The sequence below is a fragment of the Anser anser genome (genome assembly GCF_964211835.1).
Source record: "Anser anser genome assembly, chromosome: Z".
NCBI lineage: Eukaryota > Metazoa > Chordata > Aves > Anseriformes > Anatidae > Anser > Anser anser.
In genome coordinates this window covers 53,901,374-53,907,887 of record NC_139723.1, presented here as the reverse complement: position 1 = coordinate 53,907,887, position 6,514 = coordinate 53,901,374, and positions in this window count along the sequence as shown.

The window sequence follows — 6,514 nt, the reverse complement described above, 5'->3', positions numbered from 1 at the left end:
ACTAAAAGTGAAGGACTAGAGGCAGTTTTTTACAATACAATTTGGCATCATGTCAGAGATCCCAGGTTGCTTCTGGGCATACTCACACAGTTCTTGAAGTCAGCTGAAGTATGGTGCAGTTGATGCAGAAGTGTATGGTGCCTGACAGGAGCCAGGCAACACAGGTAGCTCTTGCAGCCTTCTCCATTTCACAGTACACAGAAAGTCTCGAGAGTCACCATTAGAGCAGTGCTGGTCTTGCCACAGGCATTCAGGAGTGTCACCTTGCAATTACCAGGAATAGGCATAACAATGCAATGAAAGATCTGCTGGCAAAATGCAGTTAAAATAACCTCTGCAGGATTATTCCCAAATGCTTCACCATAAAACTTTTTTCCTAAACAAACCCATTTCCTGATGGAACCCTCTCTTTCTGATAAATCTGTAGAAGGAAGATTTTCATGAGGGACTATGAGAAGAATGGCTAAGGAAAATAAGACTTTCCCAGCTATTCAAATAACTTTGGTTCATCTTTATGTAACTTCTATCAGAGGTTAAGGGTTCATGAACCCTGAGCTCCATTTGAGTAGAACTGGACATTTAGTTTCCAGTTGCTGTCCAAAGCTTTTTAGTGACCTTTGGCAAGTTTTTCCAACAGCATAATAGGCATAACATTTACATAAATCTCAGGGTACTTTTTGTGAGTGTTAATAACAGAATTTGAAAATTTAGAATAAAATAGATACTATAGGAAGTGCTCCTCTACACTATAACCCTTCATTTTCTTTAGATTATGCAGGGAGGATTAGCAAAATCTGTTAGAGACCTTTCCTCCAAGCCATTAAAATATGAAGATTTATGTTGGGTTCCCGAGATAGCTCATAATTGCTGGACATAAAAAAATCAAAAGTTTATCAAGTAAAGTGGGGATCAACATTAACTTGGGAAACCACAGCATATGAAAGACCAGGCTGCAAGCTTTTTTCACCCGCTTTTTCACTTAGATCCCTCCTTATATGTAAAGTCCGGAGTCCGGGATTACTTTCTACCCTAGCCCTACAGCCTGGTGTCCATGAAGGCATAACATTCCAGAGCCTATGCCTCCATGCCATTGCACCTATTTTGCCTTCAAATAAGAGAAATTGTATATTTTTTATTTTTTACTTTAGTATATTTATAGAATCCATGAGACAGAAAACTGCAAGAGCAAAGGCAAGAGACAAGTGTGTGAACAAATGCATTTAAACTCCTGTTTTTCCTTTGTTAGGCATTGTCAGAGAATTCCACACAAAAGGATTATTGTTCATGGTTCTCAGCTATACCTGCAATATTCCAATAGCCACAAAATATAGCAGGTTTTTTTTTTTCAGACGAGAAAAAAATCAGGAGTCTCTTTCCCTCAAAGAGGTTGAAGGGAGATTTTTAGTCTAACACATCTTTTACATTATCAGAAAAACATAAAAAGTGCTCAGCACAAGACACAGAGAACAAGATGCAAAAATGCCCCAAAGAGTCAATGCAAAAGACAAGTAAAAGCAAGCTATTCCAGACAGACCCCCTGCCCTGGGTCTGCACTCACAGAATAGGTGCCAAAGTAATTTATGCTGTCATGTGATCCAGCCTTCTGATCAACAGAGAATAAAAGGAAGTGGGGAAGAAATGAAAAAATTAATTTATATATTTATTATAGAAAACAAACAAACAAGAAAAAAACAAACAAACAAACAAACAAAAAACCACAGAATCAGTCTAACGAAAAATCATAACTGTTAGGAGAGGACATTATCCTCCAAACGAGGAAAAGGTTCTGGAAAACAAAGAGTTCACAAAGATTTTTTTTTTTCCCCCAGAAACTCTCACTTCATTATCCTCATAAAAAACTTAAAATTGCTGAATTACCTTCAGCTATTGTAAGTCTGTTTTGTTCCAGCTGCAAGCTGTATAGAAAAGAACAGTGTCCAAAACTTGGAATTTATTAAAAAGTGGTTAAAAACAATGTGAATTCCAGCCAGTTCAAAAGAAAAAGGAAGACTGTTAAACTGGAAAATATTGTTATTCTGACCTCTCTCAGCACCACAATTTCAATCTGTTTAGTTACAGAGACCTTAAAGAGACATGAAATAAGAACGTTTGTGCTGGGGTACTGCTCTCAACTACTCTCACCTGAAGAGCAGATACTTGTTGGGGAATACTTATCTCTCATGGCTGTTGTATGGTGTGGAACAGTCACCTCCTCCCCAGGCTCCTTTCTGGAGTGGGTGGTGGAGGGAAAGAATCTGGGGGAGGGAGCAGTGCAAGGGGAGGTTTAAAGATGAAAATCACTTACTATTTTATTTTATTTTATTTTATTTTATTTTATTTTATTTTATTTTATTTTATTTTTTTATTTTATTTTTTAATATACAATGTATATATTTTCCAAGTGCAGCACATAGGGCAGCACAGGAATTATAGACCGGTTTCATAGATCCAAAACTTGTATCTATAAACTTCTAGTTTGGCAGTATCTTCTTGGAACAGGTTTTACAATTAGAAACGTAAAGGCCAGACATTATGGAGATCTTATTGCCTAAAATGTTCATTTTCTTCATTGACAGGACTGATATTGAAGAATAGGGGATACTTTCAATTCCACTTAAGTCCTCATTTTATTTTTATTTTTCTGTAATTGTGCTTAAAAGTATTGTTTTTTCTCAAAGGTACTCTAGTCTGATAATTGCTCAAAATGTTATTTTTCCATTCAGATGTAAGCTAATGCTATAATTAATTACGTGCTAGACACAGCAAGTGACTTATATCTTCAAAAGCCAACTGGACATTCAAACTAAAATGGAGATTCTCTAAAATGCAGGTCTTCCCCTAAGACATTCACATGTACACGCTTTTTCCTTAGTAGAGTTAATATTCTGTGAACTGGAGACTATACCAAAATTAGAAGAGAGAAAGCATAATTAACATTACTCTTGGAATCATAGCTTCAGAATTTTGTGACCATGTGATTAAATCCATTACCTGGAGTAATGGCAATTTTTATAACCTATTCACACTATTGTACATGACAGGAGACATACTTCTGTTTTAATTATTCTGATCAGTTTTTACAGATCAAAACAAAACAAAACAAACAAACAAAGAAAACCAACCAACCAAACAAACAAAGAAAAATAAAAAACACATAAAATATGTACAGCTGAAAATTCTCATATTTTTTCTTTCTTTTACTTACCATATGGCTCTGTGTTCAAGTGGAGGCCGGTGAAAAGTGGTGTACCTCAGGGGTCTGTCCTGGGACCAGTGCTGTTTAATATCTTTATCAATGACATAGTCAGTGGAATTGAGTGCAACCTCAGGAAATTTGCAGATGACACCAAGCTGAGTGGTGTAGTTGATAAAATAGGAGGAAGGGAAGCCATCCAAAGGGACTTGGACAAGCTTGAAAAGTGGGCCCATGTGAACCACATGAGATTCAACAAGTCCAAGTGCCAGGTGCTGCACCTGGGCTGGGACGATCCCAGACATTAGCACAGACTGGGAGAAGAACTCACTGAGAGCAGCTCTGTGGAGAAGGACTTGGGGGTTCTGGTGGATGAAAGGCTCGACATGAGCCATCAGTGCATGCTTGCAGCCCAGCAGGCCAACTGCATCCTGGGCTGCATCAGAAGAGGAGTGGCCAGCAGGGGAGGGAGGGGATTGTGCCCCTCTGCTCTGCCCTTGTGAGGCCCCACTTGGAGTGCTGCATCCAGGCCTGGGGCCCCCAGCACAAGAAGGGTGTTGATATTCTAGAGCAGGTCCAGAGGAGGACCACAAAGATGATCAGAGGGCTGACGCACCTATCCTGTGAAGACAGGCTGAGAGAGCTGAGGATATTCAGCCTACAGAAGAGAAGGCTCTGGTGAGACCTTATTGCGATCTTTCAGTACTTAAAGGGGACTTATAAAAAAGATGGAGAGTGACTCTTTGCTCAATCAGGTAATGGCAGGACAAGGGGGAATGGTATTAAACTAAAAGAGGGGAGATATAGATTAGAGATTGGGAGGAAACCACCTCTTCACTCAGAGGGTGGTGAAGCTGTGGATGCCCCATCCCTGGAGGTATACAAGACCAGGTTAGATGAGGCCCTGAAAAACCTGATCCAGCAGGTGGCATCCCTGCCTATGGCAGGGGGGTTGGAACTAGGTCATCTTTGAGATCCCTTCCAACCTGAGCCATTCTGTCGTTCTATGATTCTGTATCATACCGTTAGTACATATGGTTTTGTACTTCTTATCCTGGAACTGCTCTCCTCCATTTTTTTTTTTATTATTATTATTTATTTATTTAATTGGCACGTGTTTACTCTCAGCTTTTTGCCATAGTTCTCCTAATCTAATCCTTGCTCTCTGCTCAACACTAGTGAGACAGAACATGGAACACTATTTTCAGTGCTGGGCTTCCTAATGTAAGAGACACGGACTTACTGGAGTGAATCCTATACAGATGATGAACAAACTGGAACATCTTTCGTACAAGGAGAGGCTGAGACAGCTGGCACTGTCCAGCGTGGAGAAGAGAAGGCTCAGCATGATTTCCTCCATGTTTATAAATACCTGAAGGTTTCTGTGATTCTGTAACATATTCTGGCTCATCACACTGCTCCTTTTCCTCCTTTCCTTCCCTCTTTCTTTCCTTCCCTCTTTCTTTCCTTCCTTCCTTCCGTCCTTCCTTCCTTCCTTCCTTCCTTCCTTCCTTCCTTCCTTCCTTCCTTCCTTCCTTCCTTCATTTTCTTCCTTCCTCCCTCCCTCTCTTACTTCAGCAGACCCCTTGACAGGGTGGGACAGCAAACTTTCACCTTATTTTGAGATGCATTGTATGTTTTCCCCTTTTTCCTTAACTCCACCGTATTCTTTTCTGAGCATATCATTCAAAATTACAGGGACATCTTCATAAACATAAACATGAACATAACAGTTCACTTTCTGATACCATATCAGAGAAACTGCTTCTCTCTGATTAGAACATGGTGCGCTGTGTCTGAACAAGAAAAGCAAAGAGATGTAAGCTGGTGTAGAGCTGAAAATATTTACAGCACCCTCCAGAGGATACATAATAGTCAATCAACTTCATGAAAACACTTAATAAAGATAATTATTTGAAGTATTGTATTTTGGCATATACCAAGAGATGAGCAGCTCGTGTGTGTAAATGTGTGTTTGTGTGAATGTAGGTAGCTGCACATATAACTGTGTGCACATGTGAGCATATGCATGTAGTTACAGCAAGAACAAGAGAACTTCTCCTTGCCAACAGAATGACTTGCAGTAGATCCCCCACAGTGCACACTACGTTTATGACTAGATTTTCCAGCAAACAAAAGATTATCTGTTTATCCTATTGTGATTTGTGTCCCTGTTTTGGAACAAAGAAGACCTTTTTACAAAGATCAATTCACAAATTGTACAGATCTTATGAGGCACTGCAAGCTGAGTCTCCAAAGTATTTACAGTATACTGCAAATAAAAGGTGAACCTCATTACTGACTTTGCATTTTCCACTTAATTCTTAGATAGCTTCAGAGTCATAGAACCACAGAATATCCTCAGAAAGTCCCAGGAAGGCAGTAAACCTCCCTAAAAGGTGGGTTTGGTGACTAGATTGGGCGCTTTGTTCCCCTCAGAAGGGACACCTATGGCAATAATCTGCTGTATTTTTTTCATGAAGGTGGTCATGATGCAGGGGATAAGCTGATACCTAACCTTGATGATTCCTCTAGCACAGATGAATCATCATCTACTTCATCATAACCCTGTTCTTCCAATTCAAGAGCCTTATATGTTATGTAAAGGCGTCTTTGAAGGCAAGAAGGAGGAGCTTTTCCTGCTGCCCGAGCAGAGGCTTGTTTCCATTCACCTCTATCCCTCAAGTCAATGCCTTCTGGTCCATGGAGAGAGGGCAGAGGATCAGCCTTGTTTCATGTGATATACCTAGCTGACATTTCTGTTCCAGTGAGGGCAGAGTGTGGTTCCGGCAGGCAATCCCTCAGAGGCCTGTATGCTTAACCTGTCCACTTCCTCACAAAGCTGAGCCACCAAGCTGAGAAGTTTGTCTATATGGGCACACCTCCCACAGGCATTCTCTCTACTACCCTCAGATACCAGTAGAAATACTAGTTTCTTAAGGTAGTAAGGCATGATTTTCGCTTCATGAACTTGTTTTGGTTTGGACCAATGACTGCATTGTCTTTCAAGTGTTTTGCAGTAACTCCCAGAATAATCTCCTTATTTTTACCATGCACCAAAGACAGACTGACAGGCCTATAACCACCAGGATCTTCTTTCTTGCCCTTCTTGAAAACTGGAATAATGTTTGCTACTCTCCGGCCACCTGGGACCTCCCCAGATTCCCAAGACTGTTGAAAAATAACTTGGGAGAGAGGTCTCACAGTACCATAGGCCAAGTCTTTCAGTACCCTGGGATGAATTCCATTAAGGCCTCATAGGCTTCTGTGCTTTCAGCTGGAGCATCAAATCCCAGACAAGCGCAACATCGTCTGGGAGCT